At 46.9% G+C, this 20,251-nt stretch overlaps 1 protein-coding gene across 1 annotated transcript in view; it reads right to left on the reverse strand.

Moving 5' to 3' along the window:
* EPHB1 (EPH receptor B1) overlaps positions 1–20,251 on the reverse strand; it is a 463,088-nt gene that overhangs the window by 105,768 nt on the left and 337,069 nt on the right. The gene's annotated exons all lie outside the window — the stretch shown is intronic.

Here is a 20,251-nt window from a genome sequence, read left to right on the forward strand (position 1 = left end):
GCAGTGGAAAAGAGCATTCTAGCAAACATTTTCTGAGACTGCATGGAAGATTTTGCTGTGTTTCAAAAGGAAGAGAGGAGGCATCTCTCCAAAAGATATGCATACAGGCCAGCAACAGAGTTCTTTTCGACTTCTGTCAGAGTTTTCCAAATGAGGACATTTGCTATTGAGTGCTCACAAATATAAATGAAGAAATGATACACAAACCAAACATTTGGAAACAGAATAATAATTTCAAAATCTGTGAAGTGCTTCCGAAATCTCTGTTTAAAAAGAATATTATTTATTTCCCAATTCAACATTTTTCACACAGTGTAAGTAAAATGAAAACAGTCTGGAAATAATAAATGGGGGCTGTTTGTCTAGGGAAGAAGCGGGTAATGGATGAGGCTGCAGTCTGCGCTCTGTTCAGGGGCTGTTCCGTTTAGTCCTGGCACTTCTGCAGTGATGAAGGTCGCTTCTTCACACGAGCTCGACTTTACAAGGCTTTCTCTGGGGACCATGGCTGAGTGCCATTTACTGTCCCGGATTTAAGTTAATAGATTCCCCTCCAGGACCTGAAATTACAGAGCAGAGCTGCTGGGTCACAGGGCTCCCTCATTCTCCATTTCTCCATGATCCTAGGACTCTCAGCAGACACCCACTGCATGAGGTGCCTGGGCGAGGTGGAGATGCAGGGACGATTCAGGATATTAGGAAGATGCTCATAGTCTGGGGGAGCCATAAAAAGAGCACAGAATGAGAGGTGCTGTGATGAGCCCTTAGAATCACAGTGTTCATCTGGGACTTTGCCCACTTCCCATTAGAGACCTTGTGATGTCTGTGAAAATGCGACCCTCAGAGCTCCTACTCCTAGGAGCATAACTGACTAATGGCCCCAGCTGCAGCATTCTGAGATATATCACTGCATCCATGTGGAGCGGTTTCCCACATGCTGCTCCCACCCAATGACTGAAAGTGGTGGGGATGCTATGGCAGGTCCATTCTTAACTCTTCCAATGGGTGACTTATGCTCAAACATGCCCCATTGGACTTCCCGACACTTCCCTGCAACTCATGTCTGTCTAAAGCTCTTCCCACTCAATTCTTCTTCCTTCCCTCTCTCCTTTAGAGGGATCAGATCTTCACTGTGGTCTGATAGTTCACCCAGCCTCCGCTGGCCTCCACCCCACTTCCCCAGTAAATCTTTGGTATATCTGGTTTCATCGTGGCATCTGTGAATGGAGGACCTGAATTGATGCAGTTCTGAATCCCCTTATCAATTATTCTCTGCCAGCCCTGCTGCAATCCTGGGGACGGGAGGCTCACTGACTCCAGGAGTTGCTGCTCCATGCCTGCGTATCTCTCACCCATGTGCACGTCTTCCTTATCCTTATCTGAAATATGTCTTGGAACTTCCCACTGGTCTCAGTTCTGCCAACTGAAGTAATACAGAATGTTCCCTCTTTCACAGAATGGCTTGTCAAATAGCTAAAGAAACTAGTTAGGTCTCCCCTGAGTTTTTCCTGCTGAAAAGAATGACCAGATCCTATGGAAATTTCTCCCATGATATGCTGCTACCTGAGGTGGCTGTCTTCCAAATGGGGCTTGTTATCTAAATCTCTTTAGGCATAAGGCCCGGAGGTGAATCCAATTCTCTCACTGCTGTTTGAACAGCAAAGATTAGAGTAAAACTAATATCTACTATGATCTGTGTACTATGCACCTATTCATAGGACCAGAAGTCTTTGCTTCAAAAACACATACCTGCGATTGGATTTTGAAACCACCGTCAATATAAACTTTAGGTTTTCCCATGGTATGCGCCTCATCTTTTGTCTATAGAGTTGGCTTTTTGCTTGGACTACAGGGATTTACATGTACCTTCATGGTGTCGAATTTGGCCTATTTGTCAATTAAGTGGAAATCATTTTTGATCCTGACTCAACTCTCACATGCATCTTCACTTCCTCCCAACTTAGGATCATGGCCCAGATCCACGTAATTAACTATTTAAACAAGTATTTACTGGGCATCTGTCATATGCCAGTAATCATTCTAGGTTCTAGAGAGTACAAATTAACATTTTCTGTCTTCACAGAGCTTATTTTCTAGTGGAGGGATTCAGAGACCTAGACATAGTAAATACATAAATTATAAGGTATGTTAAAAATGTCAAGTACAGTGGGAAAAAAATGGATCAGAGGAGAAGGGATACAGAATGCTATAATGTAGGAGGCCAGCTGGGGAGAGGCTGCAATTCTGAATCCGGTGGTCAGCCAGGCCCTGCCTGAGGAGCAGGTGTAGGAGCAAGGGATGAAGGAGGGAAGAGAGGGAGGCAGGTGGATACTTGGGAGGAGAGCCCATGAGATGGAAATGTCAGGGCAAAGCTTCTGATCTGCGAGCAGCCAGGCAACAGTAAAGAGCCAGTGGGACTGGTGCAAAGACGAGGCCACAGATGGCAGGGCCGCAGGGACAGTAAAAGAGGACCTTGGCTTCCACTGAGAGAGACGGGGACTCATGAGAAGGTCTTCGAACAGGGGAGTGACATCATGTGAGTTTCATGTATCACCCTCTGTTGTGTTGCAAATGGAGTGCAGAGGCTGTGGGAAAGCTGAAAGAACTATCTTAACACAATTGCAATAGGCCAGCTAGAAGACCATGGTGACTTGGATCAGGCTTGGAGTGGTGGAGGCAGTGAGAATGGGGATGGTCAGATTCTGAATATACTTAGACTATCTCAATGGATGTGGGATGTGGAAGAAATAGAAGAGTCATCATGACTCCAGGGTTTCTGGTTTGAGCAGCTGGAAAGTTTCTGGGTAGGGGCATAAGTGAGATCAGGGAAGACACTGGTACAGGCTGTCTGGAAGGAAAGACCAGGTTCTTTACTTGGGACCTGCTTGCTTTGAGACATCTAGGATGTACCAGACTAGTAGATGGCTGAGATGCACGTAGAAGAGGTCCAGGCTGAAGACATAAATTTGAAGTCACCAGTGTATCATATCAAAAGCACCAGAAATGACAGAAATGACCAAGAGCAGGAGCAGAATAGGTTATACAGTCTAAGATTCAGGAGATGAGGGAAAGCTGCCAAGGGGCCTGAAAAGAAAAACCAGGGCTCTGGAAGGAGAACCAGAGAGTGTGATCGCCTAGAGACCAAGCAGCAGTGTTCCCAGGAGGACAGGATGTGTGAGGTGCCGCTGCTGAGTTACAAAGTAAAACTAGGCACCAGGTATGGATTGGTACAGGTTGGATTGTTAATGGTGGGGGGCGGGGTGGGAGTGGGGTTGACTTTGCTTCTTCGACACCTGTGTTCACTGTGTGCGGAACATCCAGGAGAGGATGAAGCTGCTTCAGGGAGAGTGAGGCTGTGTTCTGGAGTTTGTAGAGTTGGTCTGGGATCCTGCTGTGTCCACCAGGATGGGTGGGAATGGCCTCTTTGAATCTTCTCCCCAGCATCCCAACCCCTGCCCCCACCCATCACACTGAAGGGGCTGCCCTTTCAGTCCTCTGTGGAAACAGGCTCCTTTGACATGATGTTATTCATGTCAGGGCCACATAGATTTTCAGGATCCTTCTGCCTAAAAAGCTGAAGCATTATGTATTAAAAATTGGAACAATTAATCCCAACGACCTGAGGATTTTGATGGGCTTGTTTCTTTTCTTTGCCTCTAATCCCTGGAAAGCCATCATTCAAAACTCAGCATATTTGCCACCCATGGTGCCAGGCCCCTCCTCTAACCACACAGGACAGAAGGACAAGTAAAGTCACAGTCCTGCTTAGAGGTCCCAGTTGGGGTCAAATGGCAAAGAGACTTCCTAGGGCGGGTTGATCCAGACTCAAAGGAGTCAAATCCACGGACAGGAATTCGCCTGTTACATAGGTGGCAAGGACCTCCTGGTAGCCCCTCAGCAGCACAAAGACCCAGGAGAAACTGCCAGCGGGTGACGGCCACCACGGCCAGCATTTCTTAGATTTATGGTGATGACGCTGTGGTCACAGACCCCAAGGCAGGCTGTTTATCCTCATATAGGTCATTCTAAATGTCTTACCTTTTAATTGAGATGGGATTTTGCACAGGGGAGAGAGTGGGAAAGTATTACTCCACCTCCCTGAAGATCAGGGGCAGCGTACATTTGGTACCCTGCCATCAGTCATCACCTATGGTGACAACTTCTTTTTCCTTCAAATGCAAATGCCACCTCTAAATCTAATGTTTTATATGCAAGAAAATCTTCAGACCAAACAAAACTAAAAAGTGCTCAGGTATTCATTCAAATACCAACTGCTTTTAGTAAAAGCAGAGGTAAGATAGGAGGGAAAATTAATTCAGAATAAGATAGGAGGGAAAATTAATTCAAAGCAGCAGCCCCTGGAACCCCAAATACAATGGTTTGAACAGTACACCCTGGCCAGCTGTCTTTTCTCATAAACCTGCATCCTCAGATGAAGGGATAGTTTCACTGAATCCTTGAAAGAATTTCTTCTTCACAAGCACACAGATCACTTTTGACTAAACTAAACATTCTACAGAGAGAAAGAAATGAAAATTATTAAAATTTAGCAAGTAAGCAAATATAGACCTTTCTTTAGAAAAAGAAAGGGCAAAGAATCAATTTAGAGGCTATTTGGAAAGAAGGTACTGATCAAGAAAGATGTGTTTGCAGACACAGAAACCAGATTGGTGGTTGGCAAGGGGGAAGAGTGCTGGGCAGGGATAGACCGGGAGTTTGGGATTAGTAGCTATGAATGATTATATATAGGCTGGATAAACAACAAGGTCCTACTGTATAACACAAGGAATTATATTCAATATTTTGTGATAAATCATTATAAAAAAGGATATATATATATATATATGCATGAAAGTGAAAGTTGCTCAGTTGTGTCCAACTCTTTGCAACCCCATGGACTATACAGTCTATGTAATTCTCTAGGCCAGAATACTGGAGTGGATAGGCTTTCTCTTTTCCAGGGCATCTTCCAAACCCATGAATCAAACCCAGGTCTTCCGCATTGCAGGCAGGTTCTTTACTAGTTGAGCCACAAGGGAAGCCCAAGAATACTAGAGTGGGTAGCCTATCCCTTCTCCAGTGGATCTTCCTGACCCAGGAATTGAACCGGGGTCTCCTGCATTGCAGGCAGATTCTTTACCAACTGAGCTATGAGGGAAGCCATACTGAGTCATTTTGCTGTACAGCAGAAATTAACACAACACTGTAGATCGACTATACTTTAATACAATTAAAATTACAAAAAAGAAAGATATGTTTGGCCTAAAGAGACAGCGCTAAAAAAATCCAAACATACTCAAAATTGCCCTGAACTTTTTCTCAGTAAAGAGGCCAACCCAACAGGAAGCCAGGATCCAAAGAGGAGAGTGCGGAAGCAGTGACAAGTGTTCCATCAGGCACTGAGGAAAATCGTGTGAGGGTCCAAACAGAATCAGAACCAGGAGTGTCTGAATGAGTGTCTAGAGCCAATAATAAAAGGCCCTTTAACTGTGTCAGAAGCAGAAAGAGACCTGAACATCATTGGTCCAGGGGCTCAGGGATGGAGAAAATGCAAGGCAGGTGGGCTGAGTCCTTTGACTCTGTTATTGTGAAGGAAGACCTTAGGGAGCCCTTCCTCCCAAACTGCTTTTGAAGCAGACAGATCTAAGCTGGTATATCACATTCAGCAGCGAGAGTGCACAGAATGTTCCCGCCTGAACTGACAAATGAGATGTGGATAAATTGCAGGGATGGGATGGTCCCAGTTGCAAGTTATGAAAGATCACACAGGTGACATGGGACAAGTGTCAGCCCAAACTGGTCATAGGTCACCACCAGAGGCATCATGGATGGGCCCAGGCGGACCACCTACCAGCCCTTCATTTGTAAAGAAGGGCTCCAACGGAGATTGGAGGGCCTGCACCCCTCTGAGACTCCGGCTGGGTCTTGGGAGGGTGGCGTGATTCTGTCTGAAATTTAGTAACCCCAAATCTGGACCATGGAGTCTTACTGTGGAGCCTGATTTCCTATCTTGGGTTCTCCTGGACCAAACATTTTAAAATATTCTTTGCTTGACCTTTTAATCGACTTAGAGACTCCAGTCATGTTCAAAGTTTTCTCAGAGAAAATAAGGGGCAGTTTTCTCCAAATGATTAAGCATCTCAGATTCCAAATGCAAGAATAGATTGATAATTTTTTTTCCCTAGGACAATTACTAAGTTCTAAAGCATTATCTTTCCTTATTAAAAATTACTTCCTAATGTCTTCATTGACTTTTATGTCCAAAGAATTCTTTCAACAGTTATCACCATAATCCATTTGGGGATATAATAAATGATGTTAAAATATTTTATTTAAGATAACAAAAGTATTTATCAGTAGTTTTGAAGAAAAATAATAGAAAACACACATGCATTTAAAATTAAGCTGATCTATTATATCAACCCTGAATGTTCATTGGAAGGACTGATGCTGAAACTGAAGCTCTACTACTTTGGCCACCAAATGCAAAGAGCCAACTCATTGGAAAGGACCCTGTTTCTGGGAAAGATAGAGGGCAGGAGGAGAAGGGGGTGACAGAGGATGAGATGGCTGGATGGCATCATCAACTCAATGGGCATGGGTTTGAGCAAACTCTAGAACAGTGAAGGACAGGGAAGGCTGGCATGCTGCTGTCCATGGGGTTGCAGAGTCAGATACGACTTAGCAACTGAACAACAACAACAATTGGAGTGAGATGTTTGAAGAGGCGATGAAAATATGGAACTTGAATTTTCAGAGTTCAGCAAATCTCATCTAAAGGGGAAAACAGTGTTTCTTCTGCAGGTAGAAAGTGCCAGGGGAAGCCTTGCTGTGAGGCCCAAGAGGGTCACTGCTGAGTCCCCTCTGCTTGGCCTCAGGTAACAAGCTTAGCAAATGTCCTGGACGATACATGGCCTTCAGTTAGGGGTTCTCCTATCTGAACTCCTCAAAGAGGCCAGTGGATAGGAGAGTCCATTGCCTCCCTCACAATAACTCATGCTGGACTGGCTGGTGCAGCTTTCCTCAGTCCTTCCATGAAGGAATGTTTGCACGGTGGGTGGCGATCCTCAGAGTGACCCCTCAGAGTGATACAGCTGCCCCAGCCTGAACAGTGTCCATCTGAGGTTTATCACCGCTTCTACCATCCTGGGCATTGCTGTTTCTAGGACAAATATCCATCATTTGATGAACATTTGGGTTGTTTCCACATTTGACTATTGTGAATAATGTTGCTAAGAACAGTCATTGTAAATTTCTGTGTGGACCTATATTTGCATTTCTCTTGGATACACGCCAAGGAGTGGAACTGCTGGATCACATGGTAATGCTAACCCCTTACTCTTTCTAGAGTAGCATTTCCCAGCTAAATCATCCCTAGACTAATCACCTGCAATATACACCATAGACCTCAGCTGTGAGGAAGACAAGGAGGGTGGTGAGGAATGGTAAGGAGCCAAAGTCCCAGCCCAGAGCAGTAGGAGTTAGCAAAAATGCATACAGGCCATGCTTGGGGCCCAAGAGATGCTACAGAGAGAGGGGGGCTCCTATTCTGGCTTTGCCATCTGCTTACTGTGTGGTCATGGGTTAAGGTTACTTAACTTCTTTGGACCTTAAATTCTTCAACTATAAAATAGGAATATTAACCCTGATGTTATGAGGTTTTCAAATGTTCCGAGGATGTGCCCTGTGTGGTCCATTGCTTCTTCCAACTTGATCCAGTCTGCCAACACAGGGGACTTGGCAACCAGCCCAAAGTCTCCTTCTGGGTCCACCACTGTTCACAGATGCAAATCAATCCCTGGGCATAGGTCCTCAAGGTAAATGTGAAAAGCACAACTCCGTGACAGGCCTTGGGTATTTGTATGATAAATATCTTTGAGGGGATAAATAAACATGTCAACCCAGTCAGAGTGGAGCGATGAATAAGAACGGGCTTAGAGAACAGGAAGGCTAACAGCAGGGTTCCCCGGAGGTTGGTGTGACAAATGCTCTGGAAGAAAGATGGTTTCCTGTAACATCTCGGGATGACCTGCAGTTTTGCTGGGAAGTAATCTAGGAAATAAACGATGGGGTGCCTTGTCCTTGAGGACAAGGAGAGCTTGTGACTGTGGGGAGGGGATGAGGCAGGACCCAACCATCCGGTGGTGTGAGTCAGGCCCAGGAGTCATGGACGGTCCCTTGGCTCTGTGCCCTCATTTCTTCTGGTCTGGTCGCCCACATTGACTGACACGTTAACATCCTGTCCCTGATCCTTGTCTCCCTCTGGGCCTCTTCATATTATAGTACAGCCAGATTAATCATCCCAAAGCTCATTTTACCTACTTCCTCTGATGCTCCAAAACATTCATCGGATCCCCATTGGAAAGAGATCTCTACAGCTCTGGCCAGTCCAGGCTGCCTCCCACTCTTCCATCCAAGGAACCCGCCGCTCTCATCTCACTGCTCTACTCACTGATCCCAGCAGCACTCAGCTTTAGGGATCTCTGCCTGCAGAACCACCCCCTCTGCCCACCTCTCTTTATAACCCCACCAAGGCCCAGATCACGCCACTCACTGCCCTGGCTTAGCTGTGTCAGACCACGCCCACCAGAGTGTCCCTTCCTTCCTCCCAACTCAAAGTCCTTATTTTTAATAACGCTTATTGGGCTGTAATTACCACTTTGGGACACAGTGCACTGAGACCTAACTTTCCAGGTGCTCAGCTCTGCTCTCCATCACTGGAATAAATTCTTTAGGGCAGAGGTCTTGTTTTTACCCTCCTCCCACAGTGTTAAAATGTAACAGATGCTCAGTAAAAGTTTGCCTTTACTGGAAAGATCAGGGGCTCTTCTCCAAAGGCACTAGAAGTAAAAGGGGTCAAAATCACAGGTTTAAAGGCCAAACTTGGACAATAACCTTTAAAGGAGAAAGATGTGGGGTGGGGAGGCAGAATTGTGATTCTGCAGCCTGTACCTGGGAAGGACTATGGAGTGGGGCTGAGTATAGAGGTCCCAGGGGAGTGGGGACAGGAGTGCTTCTAGACCACAGAGGCAGGAACTGGGGAGGCTGGGGCCATTCCCATCTCACTGGAATTTGTCAGCTGAAATGTTACCCTAACATGCACAGTTTTCTAACTTCTTTTCTTTTTAAACCGTGGAATTGTTTCTCCCAAGAAAAGATACCCTGAAGCATAAAGTGTGAAACAGAACCATGCAGTGCTGCCCTGGGCGATTCAAAAACAGGGGTCCCAGAACCTTGAGGCCAGTCCATTTTCTATGTCCTCAGCTCAGACTCTAAAGTGTTTGTGGAGGGAACCAAAACTGCTGGCAGCCTCCATCAGTCCCCTTGAGACCTCAGATTAACTTTTGTGAGTTCCTAAAAGGCATTAGTGATGAGGTTGGACCTGAGGAGTTGGGGGTGGTGGGTTATCTTTTTCTTTACATGAAACATAGCCTTAGAAAAAAAACCAAATCTATAAATGTCAGCTAAAGACATCAGACCCAATAGTACTGATGACAAAGAAGAATAATTTGCATGCAGAAGAATTGTGCAAGTGATGAACTGTGCGTAGAGAAATTGTGTTTCTTCTGACATCCCTATTCTAGGAGAGAATTTTGTTGAGAAGGTAATGCTTAGATAACAGGTTCCTCTTCTGTTGATGAAAACTCATTTCATTGCACAAATATGCTTGAATTTTACATTAGGAAGCCTGACTCATTAAATATTTTTGGTGCAGTAACATTTCTGGTCAAACTAGATTAAACAAATAAGCAATTAGTTTGGAGACTGGGTATGAATACAAAAGCAGAATTCATTATTTTTCTAATTGTTTTTCCCTAATGTGGACATTGGCGTCTTTGCTTTCACTCTGGGCTCTGCCTTGAGATGACCCAGACAATCCGTTCCAATCTCCCTCTGTACCTTGAGTCCCCTGGGGATAGAGGACTGCTCTGGGTGGGTGGCATCACTTCTATGCTGTTGTAGAGTATTACCTGAGTCTCATCAAAGGCTCAACCAAGTGTGAGTGGGGGAGAAAGTGACGGCTTGCAGCCTGGGTGTCTGAGTCAGCCCCACATCCACAGGGAGGCACTTCCTTCACCGGTCCCTCCACTGAGGGTTTGGTTCTAAGCCAAGGGAGCATGTGACAGAGGGGGCTGGGGCCTGGGGCCTGCTCTAGGGGTATGGGTTTACAGCAGAGGCCTTCGTTTCTGATAATTACCTCTGAGGTAATTATCTGAAATTACCAGATAATTCTCCAGTTCTCTCCTGGAATCATCTACCTGCTAGTTCTCAAATGTATTCCCAGATCAGCATCACCTGAGCACTGGGAAGGAATGCGGCATCTTGAGCTCCACCCCAGACCTACTGAATCAGAAACCCTGCAGGTGGAGCCCAACAACCTGTGTTTTAACAAGCCCTCCAGGGGATTCTGGTGCAAGCTCAACTTTGAAAACTGTTTGTCTAGAAATCAGAATGTTACATCTTAAAAGGACATCCGGGGTTATTCAGTTTTCTGTCAGTTCTTACAGTTTATGGATTATAGCACTGAGGGAGAGAGAGAAAGCTGACTTCCTTGTCCCTAGCAAGCTAGAGCAGAGTCTGAAACAGCATGGTTCCTGCCCCTGAGACGGCCTCTCTCTCTGCTCCCCATATACTCAAGCTCCTAGCATCTTCAGAACCCCTGGAGGATGTACAGCATGGGGAGGGTCACATAATTCATGGTTGCAGAGATCAGGGGTTCCACAGAGGTGAACGTGCGCAGCTCCCTATGCTAGGAGGGTAAGACATCCCAGTGAGTGTGTCCTGGGGCCTCTCTGCCTGCTGGGTCACCCCTCCTGGCAATTTCTCTCTCCTGGGGCAACCAGAAGGTGTGCTGGTAACAGGAAGCGACACTGAATGCTGTGCCCCATGGCAGCAGGAGGCTGTGAAGGGAAGTGTGAGTGATGGGGGTCCTTGTCAGGTGATGTCCATCCTAGGCAGGGGCCCCAAGGTGGCCTGTAGGGCGGCTGGGGTAGGCCACTCAGCTCCACCTCCCACAGGCCTGTCAGCCTTTGTCCTGTGGGACCAGAGCGATGGTAGCCCTGGTTTGCTGAATGCTTGATCACAGGAGGCACCAAAGGGGCCACAGGGGAGAGCAGATGACACCCCATGTACCCCCTTACTCCCTGATTCTCACCCACACACCTGCAGCAGGGCACCTACTGACCACCCAAAGCCCGTCATCACCACACTGACACCAGAGAGGGGAGCCATGCCTGCAGCCGCTGGGACTCTCCTCCCTGGGCCTGGAGGTCAAAGTCTTCTGGCCTCAGGGCCAAGAGGTTCCCTGCAGGCAGGATTCCATGGGCACTGCCCAGCAGCGAGCTGTCCCTAAATTCCATCCCCACCATGTTCGGGGCCTCCATCCCCTTGACCTTGACTTCCTCCTTTACCACCCTGCACACCTCCGCCCCGGGCCCTCCAAAATGACTATTCAAGAACCAGAAAACTCCCCATGGCCTCCACCAGGCTCTTTCCAGAACATTCCCTCCATGTCTTCCTTAGGGAACAGTAGCTCCCCTGCAGACCCCTCCATCCTGAGGCTTTCCTCAGCATGGTGGTTATGACTTCATGCCCAGCACACCTCAGGGTCAGGAGGTGGGCCGTGTCCTCCTTGTTCCCCATCCACCTGCACCCTCGGCACAAATGCCCTTGGGCTGAACCGCTGCTCCCCGAGTGATGCTCCCACATCACACCCTGACTCACTGAAGCCTTGGGCTTCCCTCTCTGTCATCTTCTCAGTCTGTGCCTTGCCCTCCTGTAGGTAACTCCAAGGTCCACTGAATAGCGCACACTCACTCCCCAACCCCCACAACTCATCCAAATCTGCCCCTTCCTGACATTCACTTGGACCTGGCCCAGCCTGAAGTTGCTCCAATTTCAAAGCCACACATCAAGTATACTTTTTGAATGCAAGCATCCTGCCCACCTGGTGCAGCCTCTGATAACTCCACCCCACACCCCCAGCCCCACCCCACCCCCGCACAGCCTTAACTGGTTCTGCATAGCCCTATCCTGCTTCATCCAGCTTGGGTTCCATTTTGCAATAGCAGCGTAATTGACAATACTCCCCTAAGCAACAGGCGTGAGTTGCCTTCATCTTTCCATAGCATACAACCAGTAAAACTCAGCCTGAGAGAGACCCACCATCCTCTTTCTATAGGGCCTGCTCAGAGCAGCCAGGTACTGCTGAGAAAGCCACGCAACAGGGCAAATGGGCAGCTTTGTAAATGGAAGATCACAAACTTCAAATGGGCCTTCAAAATACTTTCTAGAAATGCTGAATTTCTCTGGTCAATTCCATCTCCCCTTCTCTGTAGTGCACTGCCTAACATTTTCATTCTCCTTCAACTCCAAAGCCTCCTCTCTCATTCTCAGCAACCGAGCTTATCTCCCACCTACGGAGAAAATAGAAGACTGAATGTCCAACTTCATAAATAATACCTCTGCTTGGGCACTCAGAATCTCAGCAAGTGACACATGCACAGAACCCAGCCCACCATCCCTGTGCGCTTCTGGGAGCCCCCTTGCGTCTCCCACATATTTGCAAATCAGCCCTCATTCTCCTGCTTTGGTTTCTTTGTTTTACATGCAGGCTGCCTGAGGAGCCCATAGAAAAGCTGCTCACTGAACCAGACTTCCAGGGCCCTCCCTGGGGAGCCGTGGGCTTATAAGAACTCAGTTTCCCTGTGTTCCCCCAGGCGGCACCCATTCAGCCTCCCGCAGGCTGTCTCCCTGCTGAGCTGCAGCTCCTCCTCGGAGCCTTGGGGCTACCTATTTGAGTCTTGAACCTCAGTGACCCGTCAAGGCCTCCTTCTTTGCCCTCCTTATCTTCTCCCCCTTTTAGGGCATCCGATGAGCCATCAGACACCAGAAGGCCCTGTCTCCACCCAGCACCCCCAATACCCAGCTCCTCCCAAGCTTCCCTTTCCACATGCAAACCCATTCCTGCAAACAAATGGCAGCACACTGGGTCAGGAGACGCCACCAAACTGTGAACATTATGTCAGGCCCCAGAGGACTTCCTGGGACACGGGACACTGCTTAGAGGTACAGGGATTACTGGAGCCGTGAAACCTGGTCTTTTCCCTTACGAGCCCTGGTCCATCAGGAGGAATACAGTCCATGTGCACAAACAACTCGTGCACATCCAAGAACTCATGCGTTGTCCTTACAACTAGTACAGCTCAGATGACAACGCATGCATGGGCTCACAGGGTCATGAATGGGTGCTTGTTCCCCTGAGCTTTTCTGGATACAGAAAGCATTTGTTCTGTCCAGAAAAAAAGACAGAAAGGAAGAAACACAAGCACATATTTAAATCTCCAGGGCTCAATGCTACAGCTGATGTTACCCTGCAGCTCAGCTCTCCGAGGAAACTGAGCCCCAGGCCTGGGATGCTGGCAAAAAGTGCCCCTTGCACAAGAAAAAATCTGGGGTCTAGCATTGCCTTTATTTACCCAGAATACTTAATGTGTCTTTTTTTCCCCATCTTTCATATCCGCTCAGAGAAGATGTTAATTTTCTGAAATTAAACACTTAGCTTGATTACTGTTTTGTTAATTGCTGCATTCAAAAACCCCTGGTGCTTCTGCCTGTTTAACATGAATAGTGCTGTGAAAATGATAGGCGTGGAGCTGGCGTGCAGGTGGACAGACAGCAGCCCTGGAACGCCACCCTGACATCCCTGCTGGTGCCTGCTGGAGCAGCTGGGGCCCTGACTGTGGGGGAGGGGGCAGTCCAACCGCCCAGCGTGGCTGAATGTCTCCCACACAGGGCTGTGTTTTGGAAGAATACTGCACCCAGGAAGTCCAGGTCTCAGCAACATCTGGGAGAATGTGGGGTCTCAACTCTAAACACAGTGCCTGCCCAGAGATGCTGGAGGAAGGAAAGACCATAGAGAGCACGCAAGCTACACCATTTGTTGATGTTTGAGATGAATTTAAGAATGACTGAGGCATCCATTCATACATTCATTTGATAATTTATTAATTCATTCAATGAACATTTCTCAAATGCTATTATTTCAGGCACCTAGCTAGACACGGGGGGATCATAGCCACACAGATGGATATAAGACCCAACTCTCCTGGAGATGACAGTCTGTTCATGGAACTGACATTTGCCAGAGGAGCAAAGAGCAGGCTCATTTGCCTGGGCCACCCCCTTTGCCTGGGCTACAAAGCAGACAGAAACTATCTCCTGATCCAGCTGGAGGCTCCCTCTGTAAAGAGGGTGAAAACAATTTCATTTGGACTTTGAATAGGGGAGGAACTTACTACAGTTCTACTGCCAGCAATCTCCTTTTCACCTAACAAACTCTGTACCTAGAGCGCCTGGCCCAAGAGCTAGTAAAATGAGCAAATAGGTCCCTGGGGCCCATGGGGCCCTCCAGTCATCCTCAGAGCAACGCAGCTGTTCTCAAGCTGTTAGCAGCATCCTTAGGCATTGCTCAGGACTGGAATAGGGAGCATACCTATGCCCAACCACCGAGTGGCCCAGCACATGAAATCTGTCCACAAGAAGTTCCAACTGGTCAGATAATGAATAATATAATATCCCACCCAGTATTGTCTCTGTGTGGGCTTCCCAGATGGTGCTAGTGGTAAAGAATCTACCTACCGATGCTGGAGATGCAAGACATCCAGGTTTGATTCCTGGGTCAGGAAGAGCACCTGAAGAAGGAAATGGCACCCCACCCCAGTATTCTTGCCTAGAGAATACCATGCACAGAGGAGCCTGGTGGGATACAGTCCCTGGGGCTGCAGAGTCGGACACGACTGAGCAGTTGAGTGCACACACTGTGTGGCAACAACCTCCTCAGATTGAAAGCTCTCGAGCAACAGCATGTGATCACATCCTAACTTTCACCAAGTGTGAGTTGGTGCTTGCAGGCTGTGGAACCCAGAGCCCAGCTGAGATCCCCCTTGGTGCCCTTCTGGGCCTCTGAGACCAGTTTCAATGAATGCTGGGGACCAGAACATGAGCTCCCCAAGACACAGACTCTTGTCTGTGCTGTTTGTTCCTGTGTTCTTTGTGCCTGGAACCATGTATGACACACAGAAGACCTCAATAAATATTTGTCGAGTCAGTGAATGAGAGCCCCTAGAAGCAGAAGACAAGCAATCGGCAAGTGGAAGGCAATCGCAAAGACTGTGGTGAGTACATTTCCAAAGTTAACATGTTTAAGCAACAAACAAATCCCCCTCTGAATGTGGTTGAATCTCACTATGTTCCTTTGAGACCACTGGGGCTCCTGGTAATACCCTACGATCAGTCCCTTACATTTTCCCTTTAGGATCTATAGGGGAGGAAGACACCTGGTTCCCTGCTGACCTGGAAGAATCACTTGCCCACCTGTGGATCACCAGGACATATTACAATCACTACACATCAACCAAACATATGTCATATGCAGGGACTAAAGAAGCGTGGCAAATATTTATCAAGACTTTATGTCTAGTGCTGTGTGGTCCTTCTCTCATGAAGCTGCGGTAGGGTGGGAAGTCTGATTCTCTGCAGAGGTCACCTTCTAGTGCAGAACCTAAGGCTGCCAGTAGTGGAAACCCATGACTTTGGTCAAGGGCAATGCTACATGCTGACCTGCTCAGCTCAAAAGACAAGAAACCCTATTTGCTAATGGCAGGACCTCTCTGAGGCTGCTTGGAAGTTCCTTCTCAATACCAGGGCTTCAGAAACAATAAAAACAACCTTTTTATGATAAGAAAGCAATGAAATGAACTATGAAATTGAATTGAAAACAGTGAAATTTTCATTGACTTTAGGTTTTTAAAAAACTTTTCCTTATTAACCTCAATGAAAGTTCTCCTTAAAGTCATTCCCATCTTTTTGAAGTTCCAACTCAATCTTCTCTCTGCTCTGGAGCAAATTTCACCTGCTAATTTCCAATGAGACCAGCCCTTAAAAACAGACTAGATTCACCATATGGATCGTAACACTCTAAATTTTCACAGGCAGCAGTGTAATATTGTTTTAATATTTAATTTTGAGATTTACATAATATCTTTCCTCCAAAGAGCTCAATATATTGCAATATCATAAAATTCCTTTTCATATTCAAAGATTATTCTTTATGCATGCAAATACTATATTTAACCAAGGAATAATGCAAATTAGGTGATATGTTCAGAGGAATTGGTGGGCTGGGTAATTCATGTATGGGAAAAGTAGCATCTCTGAGTGTCTTTAATTGTTTGGGAACTTCAAAAATGCCTTAAAATGGACAAACTAGAGGCTTGTGGCGATTGACAGAGTGGTATAGAGTTTTTTAAATAAAATTAAGTAACAGCTTGTGTCTGTGTTGCAGGCTCAGGCGATATGTTAGTATTTTACATGCAGTCAGCACAGCAGGCCATATATGAACTGTGTGTAAAATAAATGTCAGATAGAAATGCTGCTGATGCGTGCTGCTGCTACTGCTGCTAAGTCGCTTCAGTCGTGCCCGACTCTGTGCGACCCCAGAGACGGCAGCCCACCAGGCTTCCCCGTCCCCGGGATTCTCCAGGCAAGAACACTGGAGTGGGCCGCCACCTCTTTCTCCAATGCATGAAAGTGAAAAGTGAAAGTGAAGTCTCCCAGTCGCGTCCGACTCCAGCGACCCCATGGACTGCAGCCCACCAGGCTCCCCCGTCCATGGGATCCTCCAGGCTGATGTGTAGTACAAGGGAAAAGTGCTGCTTCTCCAAACACAATGAGGAGAGACAGTCGGGCTCCTCGGAGCCACAGAAAGAGCCTGTTCTGGGCACACACATCCCATTCTATCCTCACCCTCTCCGTTAACCCCCGGGGACACAGATTTCCCTGCTCTCCTTTCTGGTACCTACTCCTTTCGTGAAGAATGGCCACACTGACATCTATCATTTATCTTATTTAGATGACATCAGTCCCAAACAAAGGGACTCAGGGCTTTGGAAAGAGAAAAACTGGGGGGAAAAGGCCCAGCAAATTGCTGTCTGGCTCAGGATACATTCTCAGAAATGATGCTCATCTCCCAGTCCATCACACGGTTTGCAAAGTGATTTTCTATCCCCTGTGTCATTTGCTCGTCACACAGCACTAGGAAGCAGGTGTCATTACTCCCATCTTACTGGGGAGAAAGGAGGGATTGTGGCAATTCAATGGATTTGCGTGAGTCACGTGAGGAGCAGAGAGAGGGACCAAGCCCAGGACTCCCCGCCCACTGCACAGCCACCACCACGAGCCCAGGAATCAGGGAAGGTGACTGCCCCATGGTGGCATGAGATGGTACAGCACAGCACACTCACCATTTAGGCCTGGGTAGATCAGATCAGCTCTTTGAGTCTATGGGCAAGTCACAGCCAAAAAGTCAAATCCAGAATTGGATCTGATTGCCTTGCAGGTGTTTTAGGATTTTCTAGTTATTTGTCAACATTTTTAATATGGATTTTCAGTTTCTAGAATCTGGCAGCACTGGGTATGGCACCACTTGCTGGAGCTGAGTAGGGGCTGCTCCTTTCTCCCCATCAGTTCCCTGTGGTCTCCACCCCTCCCCTCTGTCTGGCCCTGGGTGGCTCCTCTCCATTACCTTCCTGGCCTCATGGGTCTTTGAGTGTGCTCTCTCTGGCTTAGATGCTCCCAAATTTACTGACTTTATTTTACCACACTACAAGTTGATTTTATGGATGTGCTGGTCTGGTTTGTCTCATTTTTCCCAACATTTCCTCCAAGGTCCTCGTCCCCAACTCTGACACTCTGAGTCTAGTTGGCAGAAAAGATAAGTAAAGTTTGTCATTCACTTTAATTCTGTCTGACAGCTGGATGATCCAGCCATCACTCTGAACCTGGGGCCAGGTGCCAGAGAGTGACTGCAAGAGTTAGTGGTGATAACAACCTCTCTGCAGATCGCTGGGCCACTGCAAGAGAGAGAGTTCCACCTGATCTGGTCTATTTTAAACTCAAGGCAGCTGTATTCAGTGCAAGGCTGCATCCCTAAAGACCTCACGTAAATCGAAGCTTGCATAATTCATGACCAACCCTGACCAAAGATGATGGACATTTTTTTGACAGCTAAAGTGGCCCAGCTATGTGGCAATAGCTTAGAGGAAGCTTACAACTTACACTGCTCACCATAATGTGATTTTTTATTTGTCCGAGGATAAAATGGCTACAAACCTAAGTATGAAACCCAGAAACATCATTTGCTGGCTGTGAGAGGCTGAGCAAATTTCAAAAGCTCTCTGAACCCAGTTTCTTCATCTGACCCACCTCATTTTTATAAAGAACTTGATAGGGACTTGGCACATTGGAGTTGCTCAAAAATGGTAGTTCTCTGCCACTGTTTATGAGCTGGATGAGGATCCTACCCTGATCCTCTCCAAGTAATTCAAGATCCTCGAGTAGTCTGACTGTATACCTGACTGGGGTCATCACAGGAGAAGATGGAGGTTCTCTGGATCTCAGGATTCAATAGACCCTTTGGTGTCCCCAGCCACTCTTGTTTCTGACAGAAGAACTATTACTATATCCAATGTGTACCCAATGGACCAAAATATAACTATAAAATCTCCTTAGATCACAACCTTAGGATCAAGAGAAGTGTATTGGTGACTTTCTCAGATAGAATGATGCCAACCATAACCGTTTTTGTCAGATACAAAAAAAAAAATCAGCTAACATGAGCTGTCTGCCTCCATTGGGTAGGGCTTATGAGAGTGATACAATGCAGCATCAATGCAGCATACCTGGGAAGCCCCAAGGAAGAACAGCATGACAAACCCTGACTCTGTTGGCGAGTAAGAATGGCTCACCCAGCCACCTGCTGTCCATAGCTCCTAAACAAAGGAGGAACCACCCCACAGGAGTGCACAGTACCCAAAAACAGACAATGATGTTCAGAATACTTGCAGCCAACTCGTCCAAACTCTTCCCTCATGTGACCCAAACATCCATTGTCAGAATCCAACTCACCTTGGGAACAATTTGCACCCCTTAACAGTTGCACACCTAGCTCACCTCTCCATCCAGAGGCAGTGGAAGCCTTTAATGATTCACTGTCACAGAAAAAATTGTGGAAGGTAACCAGGTTGTTCACTGAGGTCCCCTCCCCTCAGCAGGATGGCATTGTCTGGCTCTGGATAACCCCTCTGTGTGTGTAAGCTGTGACATGGGGAGCCCAGAGGCACCATCCACCTTTCAGGGCAGGAAACGGAAGGCAGAGGCAGAATGGACGGCCTGCTGACCCTTCTTCTAATCCTAGATTCCTCAAGCCATTTGAAGTCTCTGTTTCCTTATTGGAAAAATTGGGAACAATAACACACAAGCCACAGAGTAATTATGAAGATCAAACGAGTGCAAGTATTCCAAAACTATCTACTCAAAAGAGACACAAACATGAATAATAACTGTTCCTCACCTACTCCTTAATCAGGACCCACTAGTAGTCTTCCGTCATTTCAGTTTGGGCTGTTCCAGGAAGGGAACAGATGCTCAACGAACACTTAGCAGTTGACTTAGTGCTTGACTCCGGGACTACTCCTGGTCAAATTCTTTACCTGCCGATCTATCTGAAAGTGTAAGTGTTAGTTGCTCAGTTGTGTCTGACTCTTTGCACCCCCATAGACTGTAGCCCACGAGGCTCTTCTGTTCATGGAATTCTCCAGGCAAGAATACTGGCGTGGGTAGCCCTTCTCCCAACCTTCTTCCCAACCCAGGGATCGAACCCAGCTCTCCTGTAGATTCTTTACCATCTGAGCCATCACTCATGACCCAAATAGTAGGAGAGATGTGGCCACAGGTACTGACAAGGGGTCACAACACACCAAGAGATGAGGATAGGGAGGATGAACCGGATCTTGCCAGAGTGGAAGAGCTCTGGGGTGCCCTGGAAAGGGGACAGAAATGTCATGACTTCTTGGTGATACAGGAGTTCATCTACCTCATCCCTTAACAGATCTGAGTGAGTCACTAGGAATCTTTTGATGGTATTAGTCTCTCTTTCATCTTTTATAAAATCTGGAGCTTCCATTCATGTTCTTAAAGTCCTCTTGCAGAAGTACAGGCTCAAGTGTTTATTTTTAAAATTCTCGTCTTTTTAGGCAAATTATCTTTTGGTTGAAAATATTTTGCATTCATGTGTGGATTCACCATAGCAGCACATTGTTTCTTATCCTATGGATAAGAAATCACTGGTTAACCTGATCTTTATTTTATAATAACCATATGCCATGAAGAAGCAGGTGCAGCTTTACCTCATCGA

This window comes from Bubalus bubalis, chromosome 1, assembly GCF_019923935.1.
Source record: "Bubalus bubalis isolate 160015118507 breed Murrah chromosome 1, NDDB_SH_1, whole genome shotgun sequence".
NCBI lineage: Eukaryota > Metazoa > Chordata > Mammalia > Artiodactyla > Bovidae > Bubalus > Bubalus bubalis.